Source organism: Aptenodytes patagonicus, chromosome 7 (genome assembly GCF_965638725.1).
Source record: "Aptenodytes patagonicus chromosome 7, bAptPat1.pri.cur, whole genome shotgun sequence".
Classification (NCBI taxonomy): domain Eukaryota; kingdom Metazoa; phylum Chordata; class Aves; order Sphenisciformes; family Spheniscidae; genus Aptenodytes; species Aptenodytes patagonicus.
The window spans coordinates 39,651,472-39,664,373 of NC_134955.1; the positions used below are offsets into that span (position 1 = coordinate 39,651,472).

A 12,902-nucleotide genomic window follows, 5' to 3' on the forward strand; every position below is an offset into this window, starting at 1 on the left:
CAGTTGTAAGAATTAAGGAACTAAAGATCACTCGACCCCCCCAAAATATTAGGTACCACAAACAAAGACCGTAAATAAGAACTATCTTACTTGTTATAAACAAAATATATGTTAAAAACCACAAAGTCAGTCATGCACGACAGCTCTGCTTTTGGGGGGGGGGAAGCAATATAAACCACTCCAATTAGTGTATCCTTAACTCAGCATTAGGTTTTCAAAGAGTACTTAAACAGTAAAGCTAACTTTTCAACAGTGGGAAAATTGGCTTCCTGTGTTAGACTTTTTCTCTGAACAAAAAAAATTTTCTTTTCATCAGCGTAACTTTTAACCTCCATGAAAGTTTTATAAGCAGTTTTAGGCACTTTCTATACTCATACTCTGTATTTTATTTACATGTTATTTATCTGTTGCTGTACGTTAAGTCACTTCCAAACACATTGCCACTTTCTGTGAAGAAATAATTTGTAGAATCATTGTGCTGCACAATCTACTTTATTTCCAAAAATCCTTTTATCCATATGGTCTTCCAAAAAGGGTATTATTGGAAAAGTCACTTTTCTCTGCTTTTAGATGCTGGCAGTTAAAGAAGGCTTTTAAAATAATCAAGACTTGAATAGTAAGATTGCTTATTTTTGTGTACCCCCTTTACCCAAATAATCAGGAAAACTAACAGGCTTCCCACTCTGAAGATGCATACTGCATACACTTCTGCACTCAGGGGCACCGTTATACAGTAAGTAAATATTGATGTAATACCTCATCATTCCATAAAGTTAAAAAGCTAATATTATCTCTTAGGATGAAAATTTACCAATGCACAGCTCACTGTCTTGATGTTAAATGTACTTTGGAATACATCAGCAAATTCAGATTAATATGAAAAGTTCTTCTCTATGTCTCAGATTTACACATTTTCAGTTTAGTGTGTGTCCACTCATGTGAAAGTCCAAGCACGCTTATGAGAACTTAATTTGATAAACAGAAAATTCATTTCCAAGGAAATTTTAGTAGGTAAAAAAAATAAAAAAATCAGATACTAACATTCCACATAGCAGATAACTGTTTTTAAGAAGTTACTTTGGAATAGAAAGCATAATTGGACTCAATATATTGATCAGACTATTGATAAGAATGTAATAAACAGATTGCCAGAAGTCTCTTAATCAGCAGTTGAAGCACTGAAATTGGTGCAGTATGCGATTCAGAATCACACGTCAAATGGTACAAAACAGAGAAAATCAATGTAGTGTCAGAAAGGTAGCAGCAAAATTACATCAGAACAACTACTAAAATGCAATGACTAGATATTACTAAGAAGTGAGATTAGTATTAAAGATTAATTGATTGCTCAATGGCCTATGCACCCAAGCATAACAGTATCAATAAAGCAGAGGTAACAGGCATCCTATCTATACTTACATAGTATATACAGGTTCTGTTTTTATTGCAAGATTACACACCACTGAGTGGGAAACAAATTCAAAAGTTACAGAGCAGACCACAAACTCATGTCCCTACCTTCCCTGAATTCACCCTTTCTAATATTTACTTTCATCTTTTTTGCCAACCCCAGTGATCACTTTGGCAGACTCTACAGCACTCCACTGGACTGAGTTTCACATATCTTCTACAAAGCAGTACTAATAGAAGGCTATCTAACAGTGGCTCAAGTTTTATGATCTGTGGATTATTCCCTTTCCACGCAAAACAGGCAATAATCTACTGCTGAATAAGCCATGTATTAAAAAGAAAAAATTGTGTATACTATACATAAGCCACATATAGAATTAACACTAGTAGCATTGCAAAACAAAGCGTTCAAAACCAGGAAGCACTAGACAGAACAATTATGTGATCAAATGCTATTTTTTCCCTCTCAGAATCTCATGGCTAATCAATTATGAGATGTATAGCCTTAAACTTTAATAAACTTCTCACCGCTCTGAAGGCTTCTACATGGCATACATTCTAGTGCTCTTAAAAACAGGGGTCATTTCAAGGTGAAAATATCAAGGGTGTTTTTTTTTTTCCAGCTACGATAGTTAAACACTAAATGTCTAATCTCAACATCTCCATAAATTGTTTGGCTGATTTGACATATCCAAAATCTAGTTCTCCAAACTTCTCTGTAGAGCATTTTCAATAATCAATGAAGAGCAGCTTTGTCTTCAGCTGGAGCCGTCAGTACTCTCTACTTCGGCAAAAGAAGATCACATTAAGTGCCTAAGCTTCGTAAACTCTTGAAAATGTCTATTAGTGATCAGCTATAAAAACATCTTGATTAGATGACTGTTTCTATATCATCCACCACACAGGAAGTCTGGGAGAGGCTGAGGGGACTTTTCTTCTACAGAAGAACTTATAAAGGTCTTGGGTATCTCAGTTGTCTTGGGTAAAAATTCAGTCTCAAGTTAGCTGATGTGATCCTCTTGGAAAAACAGCAGTTCTCCCTTTAGGTCTCACATTTGTAATTATTGCGCACAGCCATACAGATCTAGTTGCATTTCACCTTTTGTGTCTTGGTATTTTAGGAAAAAGCTAGCATTTCTAGAACATTCAAAAAAACAGCTACCCACAAACCCACCAAACATGCTTTAAAATCTTCATTTAGTCTATGACAGCTTGACAGTAGTATGGCAGTCATTACAACTCTGTGAAACCCTTTGGCAGCTGGGAAAAACATCCTCACTAGCTGCTCATTATGTTGCTTTGCAAACTAGAGCACTTCCACACAAGCCACTGAGTGGGTGTTACCTTGCAAACATGTAAAAAGTCTCCTCTTAAATCTGAAAATAATTGTACGCAGTTACATGCCCCTAGCCACGTTCCCTCTCTGACAAGTCATTCAGATGTGTTCGCTAAAATCTTCCACAACCACCTTAATAAAATAAAAGACAATATTTAAGTTATGCTTCAATTTTAGGTGGGGTTTTTTGTTCACTTTGCCTTTTTTTTTTTTTTTTTTTTTGAAACAGAACTTAACATTATGCCTTCAAAATACGAAGCTGTAATAGTGTGGACAAAGCACACTTATTTTGAACCCATCAATAGATGGTAGGTCCATATGGTATTTGTGTGTCACCAGATGCAAATAAATAAGCTTTTTTATTTATTCATTTTTTAAAGGAACATACAGTTGTTGGTAAAGTAAGAAAGAATGTGTGAGAAGTAAGCTACAGCAATTTATGATGGAAGACATTGTGAAGTTTTTGTTTGTTTGTTTTTTGTTTTTTTGGGGTTTTTTTTAAACACTAGATTAACATACAACCAGAAGTTGCCAAGTCAGAAACAGCACTATTTCTTCTGGGATTGAAGACATTATTAACCATTTTGCATCATAAATAAAAATAAGTTACAGTATTAAGTTTCAAAGAGGTTGTTAAATCTTGAGAGGCATGCATTTAAGTGTACTTAAATACTCCGTTTCAAAAGCAGATCAGAGAATACGAGGCAGAAATAGTCAGATCAGAATTAGCTTTAGAGAATGCTGTGACAGACTCAGGGAAGTCACTGTTCTCATCATTTGGAACACATGGAAACAAATGTATTTGAATGCCAGACCTCAGCTAGAATCCAGTACCATGTGCATGTCTAGCATCTTAAGCAGCAAATCAATACAGCTCTTCACACAGAAAGCTAAGGGAGACTAAAGTCACAGTCCAACTTCATCTCATCTGCAGTCCAGAATATATTTTCTTTATTTTTTCAGTCTTCTAAAGTATGTTTACTTGAATGGAAAAGATAAAATAATGAAAAATGGTTAATTCCTTAAATACCTATCCCAAAATACCTGGCCTTGAGAAACAGTCTGAAAGCTCTAAACCACCTCACTATGAACTTTTATTTATTTTATGAGATTTGAAACGCATATTTAAAAAGCTATGTCTGTCCTTGAAGTCTTGACTCTGAATATCTGTGTTTGTTTTGGATGTTCTTTAAATTTAATAACTCAAACTCTAGGTAATTAGGAATCTTATGACAAATGGCTTGATTGCCTCACAAAATTTCTAGTCATATTACAGTGTATTTCTAAAGTGCTGAATCACTGAAATAACTACTGGAGGGAGAAATTAAAAAAGTACAAAGTCTTGAAGTGGGCAGTGACCGCTGCAACTGTTCACACTATAACAAGAATTGTTTTTATCTGGGCACAGCACAGATTAATAAATTAAGCAGCCTTAATTTAGCTGCTTTAGCCTTTTATTGTCACTAGCTCTTGAGGAAAAAAAAAAAAGAAGAAAATAGTGCAAATGAAGTAAGATCACTCAAAAAATTACTTTCACCTATGAAATTAGTTCATTTGTGAAAGTGACAGACTGAGACTCACTCCTGAGCGGGCCTGCAGAATTCTACTGAAGGCACTGGCTATCTGTATAGTTCAATCCAAAACTATTCATCAATTTAATGTTAGATCAGCATAATCTATCTGTATGTCAAATCCTGTACAGTGGATACTCATCCCTCAGCTCACAAATAACTAATGATGTAAAGTTCATCAAACTGGCTGTTAATAATTAATGATGGGAAAAAAAAATCTTTAGAATGCACTCAAGACACTAAAAAAAAAAAAAAAAAAAGACCTCTGATGAAGAAAAAGTTGAACTCAATACCATGGCAGTGTGATGTGATTTCATGGTCACTGTATCTAGAATTTAATCATCCCTACCTTCTTGTAGAAATGTTGCCCTAAAGCAAAACTCTTCTTTTCACAGTGAGACTAAGTCTAAAAACAGCCAGGAGTTTCCTAAATAGCTTTTGATTCAGTCAGAATAAAAAGAGAAAATTTAAAAGCAGCAGCACATTTTAATTAAAAATATTATTTAATATCTGATACAGATTTTATTAGGAAATAGATAAAATTATGTATTAGTATTTGTGGTAGAAATGCACTGTTTTCAAGCCAGCTCTTAAGGAAAAAAAGTAGGTTATGAACAGACTGTGACAGAGATAATTACTCCTCTATAATTTCCAGTTCTCCAGAGTTACTTATCGAAAAGCTGTCTTCTCCCTCCAGACTTCTGTTTGTGCAATTACATTTAATTCTCATTCTGCAAGTCCCTTCACTCCCAGCCACCAAGGAAACAATGATTTCATAAACTTGCAAAAAGCTCATTGACTAAAATTCTGACAGTCAATCCTAGTAAGCTATGGCTACCAGTTAGGCTGATGATCTGCAGTTTCTGACCATCGGAAAAATATTGACTTTTTTGCTTCTTTGTCCAATTGCTACTCAATTCTGCAACATGTTTGAGTTTTTGTATTCGGAGGACAAAGCACAAGTAACTTGTGGAAATGCCTCAGAAGTCTGAGGAAACCCAAGACAGATTTCTTTCTTGCAAATGTCATGAAGTACAAATGCTCAAAGGAAAGACAACATCAACAAGATATCTACAAGGACTGACTCTCATTTGCTCTTCTCACCTACATCATTCCAAAGCAGAAGTCAAGAAAAGAAGATTTATCTCTAATCCTCTAACATGAGGTGCTCTTCCTTCTGTCACAACCACCTTACAACTGTTTTCCCCCACATTTCAAAATCTTACTGTCCCTGTTTTGTTCCCAGAGTGAGGAAATAGGGACTAGGCAGGGGAAAGGACACTAAACACATCCCTCAGCCCTTATGATAGTAGAAGCTTGTATTATTGCTGTTCTGCAATGCTCTGAGGTAGTTTGAACTACCACTGTTCAGGCCACATGGTCCTATAAGCAAAGTATGGTCCTGGCAAGCAACTTACTTCCCAAAGCAACTTTCCAACAATCAGACAAATGAAGCTGAGGATTAAGTAAGATGGAGCAAATGGGTACATTCTGACCTATTTAGGTATTAAAGAATAAGGACCAGATACATGAAACTGTCTTAGTATACCATGTAGATTTCAGGAAAACTATTTCCAGTCTGCTTCACATGATGGTTGCGAACTTTGCTGTCAACTCCAGCTTTGAGTCTGAACACCAAAACTTGTAGTCTTTCATGTTTTCTCAGAGCAGTTTCAACTAAACACTGATATAATGTGGAGTTTAAATTAATTCTAGAACTTTGAGCCTTCCCACTGTGGTTCTCCAACTGCTACCTCCTGCAACCTTCATACCTGTCATGGTTCTCAGACCTCAGCTATCTGTAATACAAAGAAATGTTCTGAGAAGACAGTGCTAATAAGAACCCGGACTTATGTTGCCACCTCCAGGATTAATTTTAGATAGAGGAAAAAAAGGGTATGTTTGCAGTAGAAGACAGCTAGCCTCACTGAAAATAAACAAAAGCAGATAAAAGTGGGGCAGGTTTAAATTCCCACTTGCTGGTCAAGGCTTTCCAGGTGTCAAAATGGCTGATAAGTTGAGGCTTGACTTCTCAGAATTGCATTTCCTACTTTTGCCCCTATTTCCTTCCTCTTTCCTTCCTTTGACAATGCTGCTTTCTCAGCATCTGGGATCTAAGGAGCTGAAAGCAGGGAGAAGCTGCACAGTTCCCACCTTTCCACTTGCCAAATATGACAAAGGGATGTCAGTGGGCCTAAATACACAGCAGTTTAATCAAAAATTAATTCCTTCTGTTTCTTTAGGCACAGCATAATGTTTTGACATCAAATTGGAAAACACAAAGAAAAGAGAAGCTTTCAGATGCAACAGAGGCAAACTACTCGTACGTCTAAGCATATACTGTTTTTCCCAGAGCCCTTCCCAACAGTTCAAATAACAAACAATTTGCATCACCTGTCTGCTTAAATCAGCATCTACTGCATCACTGTCCGTTACAAGTTGCCTGCTTCACTCTCATTGCTTTCCTGGTAAAAATGTACGAAATATGTAACTCTTAATTAAGGTTTATTCATACTTTGTTCAAAATATAGTTTTGTTTAAGTAATATTTTTTCTTTTTACATACAAGTTATCTTTATCTGCTGAATAGTAAACCAAAAATCAAATACTAAAAAAAAATCAGTTACCCTGGAAATTCAGATTAAGGTACGTGCTATCTTCCCAAGATGAAAGACTAGACAAAACAGTTTTCTAGCGCCTTCAAATAAAAAAGAAAATTGCTTTGGGTTGCAATGAAAAAACTTTTTTTTTTCCAAGTATAAGACGCCATAAAGTACTATAAGCCTGAAGTAAGGGTCTGTATGTTTTCCAAACATACAACTGCGTACATTAATAAGAAACTGCTGCTTATAGGCAGAGTGCCTTGCCTTTCAGTTTTGCACCTAGTTTTCCACTATATTTACTTTTCAAAGAACCATGTAAATACGTCCTTAAAAATAGTTTTTATGCCTATTCAAACACTTTAAGCCCCCATCATACCATATATATTACAGTCTTTAGTTTGACACTCATTTTTCATTCCTATCAAATTTTTAAAGCTAGAAAGATAGAAGCATTGCAGTTATAAATTAATAGCTTGCTTAAATTTTTCTTCATATACTACAGCAATATAATTTAACGTATTGGTACCAAAGCAACTGCTTTTCATATTGGCACAGTTATATAGACAGATGCAGTTAACAGTGAAAAGAATGGCAGACTTCATTTTATAGCCAGAGAGAAAGATTCTGCTTAACTGCAAATATTTGGAAAGGAATCTTATTAAACACATATTCACTTCCAGAATGATGACTGAACTTCCAGGTTTTGTTGGAATTGCCTTTTACTATTCCATATTGTAAAGCAGCCAACTTCCAAACTTTCCCCACCTCCTTTTTCCTGCATACAGATAGTCAGCTGCATTTGAAAACTCTTGAGATATTTCTAGTCAAATATAGCAAATTTGACTTGCATATACATTTTTTGTTAAAATCTAGTTGAGAGGACAAGATGGTGCTCTGACAGATCGACCAAGGCCCTGTTGCTGCAGGGGAAGACAATAGATATTCCAGCCAGGTCCCAGGGAAGAGGGATGAATTCCTCAAAACCAAGGGACCAAAGTCTTCATCAGGGACCTCTCAACCAGCGCAGAGCTTCTGCTGATCCTGGCCTAGAGCATTTTGCATTAGTAGTTCACCTTGTCCTGGCATGGTAGAGCCTCACCTCTTAATGGTAAGGTACGTGGTGACTGAGAATTTCAGCCCACCATAGCACGTGCCCTTCTGTATTAGTCTGGATCATCTACAGATTCAATCTTCTTAGCTCTCTTTTCCTTAAAAGGAAGGCAGCATCCTACGCAGACTCTGCTGAACAGGATACTCTAAATAGCTGTGTAAGCATTTACGCGCACTTCAGAAAATCCCACCTCAATCTAGTTTAGAAATCAAAGCTCAAGATACAGACCACAGTGAGTATCTGTGTGGGTGGCTTGAGATAGTCCTTTTACCACATTCTGGTCACTTCAGCACCTGCAACTATGGAGAACCAGTTAAAGTCAATACCATGAAAGTACTTCTACTCTTAATAAGTGGAATTTGGCATAATTCCCATAGAAGTTAACAGATGTGCATCCGCATGCAGAGTGTACACTAGGAATTACCTCACCAGCCTGAAAACAATGTTTGAACTTCACAGCAAGTGTCCTGAGGGGCAGGAAGAGGCTCTGGAAAATTGAAGTTCGAATTCGTTACTCAGTAACTCACACAAAAAGTACGGTATTATGAAATAGCTCTCCATGTATAAGTTTGCTTAGATAAAACTTGACAGGCTTCAGGTTCTGGAACAAACCGGCCAATGACTTTTAAGATTCTACAGTGTAAGAGGACCCTGTTGTAACAGGATAGAGTGTTTACTGGAGCTTTTAAAGAAGTGACTTATAAAACTGTGCTCTTTTCTTGATTTTTGTACTGAATCAATGACCGAAAATATAGTAGATGAGACCACTACTAAAGAAAATACTTTGCACACAGCAGATGCAAGAAAAGACTCTATTACATCTGTTCAATACAAAATCCCTAGCTTTTCCTATACAACGGCCTAAATCAGAACAGCAGTGGGCAAATTATTCCATATTCTTATGAACTCACACTTTCAGATGGACACAATTCTACAAAACCCATCACATTCACACGGGGCATGATAACATCCGAGTCTCAATATAAGCAACTAAAAAAGGCTGGTAGACTTCAACCACTTCAGATTATGAAGAAATTAAAAACCAAACACACACACAATCCAAACCAACAAAACCCCCAGAAACACATCTGGGGGGAAGTACAGGGGGCAACTAAAGGAGAGGCCAAGCAGGAAGAAAAACAAGTAAGTGGGCCAACGGCTGCAATCCCAAGTTATCATCACACATTATTTTAACTGAAGCCAGTTATTTAAATCCTGTCCATCCAACAACAAAAACCAGTATCTTGATCTATGAAGTACTCTACCCACAGTATATACCCCACAACACATATGCTCAGCAGAAGCCAGATATCCAGCCTTTCCTACGTCTTATTGCTGAAGTGCAATAATCACTGTGAAGGGATGTTTTTACATGCTGATTTTTTTTTTGCTGTCTGAATTATTTTCTGCAGACAACTAAAATGAAATACAGCAAGCAACATATACATTTCAGGTAGCACTTAGCCTGAGATGTAAAAGTAGGGGGAAAAAGATATCTCTAAAGTACGTATATTCTGAATATTTTGAACTTAAGTTCATAAAAATAATACTATCAGTACTACTATCATTAGAAATGGGAGAATGCTCATGTTGTATGTCTTACACAAATCCAAAGGATATTTTATGTATCAGCAGGTCCCATCTCTATCCTATGTATCCAGCTGTAGTCCAGAGAGTATTTTTTTTTATTTATTTCAATGAACAGACTTTTGAAATACAATCTTACCCTGCCAATTTTTTTAACTGCTTTAAAAAGCGTGAATGAAACAAACTAACTTTAGACACCAATCTTCACAAATTTACATATTAAACACTATCAAGGCAGTTTAGAGGTAAGACCAAAAACCACCATGGGACAGAATCCTGTGCAGTGTTTTATGGACAGTTCAGCAGACTGCACCCTTGTGACACTTGTGAGCTTTCCAAAGCTCATCGTGCTTCTGGAAATCAGTTCTCTGTCAATCTGCAGCCAAGGGTCTTCAACGCTTGCTCTTGCATACTGAGTTCAGTGGTTAAGTCCTCTTTTTCAATGGCATCAACCAACAAGTATTCTTGACATAACCCACAAAATAAACAGAGACTTTCTTAAACCTTCACAAATATTCCCTACAGCTTCAATTATCTGAAGAGACACAGTATAGTCTCTTGCCAAGATGTTCACTACTATTTCCATGGGCTGTTCAACAACAGCATTTCAGGGTCAGAAGTCACATCCACTTATTTTTATGCCAATTTGGTTTGCCAAGCACTTTGCAGTGCAGTGAGGTGGAAGGTCATATGTGAGCAATATTTAAAATTTTGAAATCTTTAAGCATGTGAATAGTGATTTGAAAACCAAGTGAAATTGAGACCCTAACTAGGCTAACTTAAAAAGTGCTAAAAAATACATTTTACAGAATAAGTGTCTTGCTGAACTGGGACCCAACACTTCGGTTGTGTATTTACCCTCCATCCTTTTCGACTATGCTTTATTCTCCTGCTGCAATTTGTACAATGATGGCATTTCTCAAACTGCTTTTTTTCCTTTCAACTATTGATTTATTGCAGCTACCCACTGAGCTTGTTTCACTTCGTGAACAAGATGCAGGTAATTAAAGTGTCTAGAAACTAAAGTATATGTGTACTTTAGTACTTTTACTGTACCAAAGCTTACTTACAGACTGACATAGAAAGGCCTTACCACAATAAACCGAGAGCAAACAAACAGCCGCAGGCAACACCGGAAGAATGAAAGTGACAAACACTGAACAACTGGTTACAACTCTAAAGAATACGGAAAAATAAACGTGAAGAAAAAACATGTAGACCATTTAAAGCAACAAATAGTTATATTTTGGTTCCCTTTCTCCTTAGGCAGCAGTAACGGGGGGGGAAATCTAATTCAATTCCCCTCTCCCTGTTTCCCTGGCTATACACTCCAAAATAATCAACACTATCCTGATCTCACTGATGGCACATGCATTAAGGCGGTGTGATTTTTGTGGGAAAGAAATCATTAGCTGCTCAGAACCTACAAGAGTAGGTCAGAGAATCAGATGATATACATATCTTCCGTTGTCACACTAAAAGGCTGTAAAGAAAGAGTGAAATAAAAGTATTTATGGTATGAACTGAGGAAAGGCAGCCTTCTACTACTGGTATGGAAACAAACAAAAAAAGCCCCCACAACAAACTCTGGAACTCTTATATATTTGGTTTTTGTGTATTTGTTAATACACAGACAATTTACATTAAACATATATTCAAAACTAATTTGAAATGGTTACATTTTAACATTTACTGAAATTAACAGCAAAGCAAATGTGTACTCCATGTTATGAGAAATAATTTTCAGAACTCTGGGATTACAGCACACCACCATTGCACCTGAATGCATTCCAGGACCATCTGAATGTTTTGTTGTTGTGTTTTGGGTTTTTTTCGGTGTTGTTTTTTTTTAAACACAGCAAGTCTCAATTGCTGATTAATTGGGTCAGTATCTTCAGAAAAGCAAAACCAATGCAGAAAGACCTTTGGCAATATACTTCAACTGTGTAAAGATACATAATTTCTCAAGCTTTGAACAGACACTCAAATCTGAGTATCTTAGCTTCACAGATTTTACCCATGTTATCAACAGCTACTCATTTTTCTTCATACTTGGATCCTAGATATGTTCACAGATCAAACATATCCAGTAGGAATATATCCCTCATTAGGCTCTGTGGAAACATGTTTGAACTGCAAGAAAAGTTTTCATTCTATATTCTACATTACAAATTTCACACCCGTGGTGGACTAGATTTTATTTGAAGGTGCTATGTGCAGATAGCATTCAGTAGCTGTATGTAGTATCTTAATTACCTGCATACAGTAAGGGACCAGAGCAGAAACTGAGTAGTAAACACTTGGCATCCGAATTGTTACTACTATTACTATTATCAAAGTCCTCTGCAAAGCACTGAATCCCAGAGCAGCCCTATAAAATGTGTTTCTTTTAACTCAAATAGTTTTATTAAAATAAAACGACTCTCATCTGCCATTGCACAATCTTGCAATGGTAGGACTGAAAATTTGACTTAAATGATAGTTTTCTCATACTTGGTATTCTTTGGAAAAACTCTCCAAAGCATTGGTTGTCTCTCTTTACCAAGGATAAGTCTACCATTTCCAATCATGCAGCTTTCCTAGCCTTTAAAGAAGAAAAAACTCGGAAACTGGTAAAAAATTTGTTGTAGAGAGTAAGACATCAAACAGGTTTAACAGTAGAAGAGAAAGGAAAGCATGCACACTGTTAGCAAATAATTTTAACGGTTTTTATTTCTCCAACTTAATCACTCTCTTTAATGAGGCCATAGCAATCGAGGAATGACATACACCTCCTTGAACAGTAATTTTAAAAGGTACTCCACTAAAGAAAGGTCCGTCAAGGAGCATTTTGTGGCAGGAGAGAATTGTGCATGGGTAGGTCTCACTTTGATATGCAATTAGGGGACAGCTGAAGGACTTCCCTAACAGCTTCCATATCCCAGAAAATAGACCATATAACTAGCACAAGCTTAAGGTGAAGATCACCTCCGTAAATTGGAAGTTCACCTGATCCATGTCTTCAAAACTTTACATAAAAGACCAATTTTCCAAAGTCACGTAGTGAAGTGATTTATGATGATGTACTTAAACAACTGGGTATTTTGAAAATGTATTTTGAAAATGTACATTCTCAGCCTGCTCAACTGAACAAAAGCCAAATATTTAAAATCATAGATACAAGACATCATAGTAAAATGAATTATATGGAAATATCCAGCATGTTGTCAGAAAAGCCAAAAGCTGTTGTGGTGGATGCATGGCTTTCTGAAGCTTTCTTCCATGAACTCTCAGCAAGTCAGTTAG

At 36.5% G+C, this 12,902-nt stretch overlaps 1 protein-coding gene across 2 annotated transcripts in view; it reads right to left on the minus strand.

The window, feature by feature from the left end:
• The window catches only part of STXBP6 (syntaxin binding protein 6), a 146,093-nt gene that overhangs the window by 39,440 nt on the left and 93,751 nt on the right, over positions 1-12,902 (minus strand). The gene's annotated exons all lie outside the window — the stretch shown is intronic.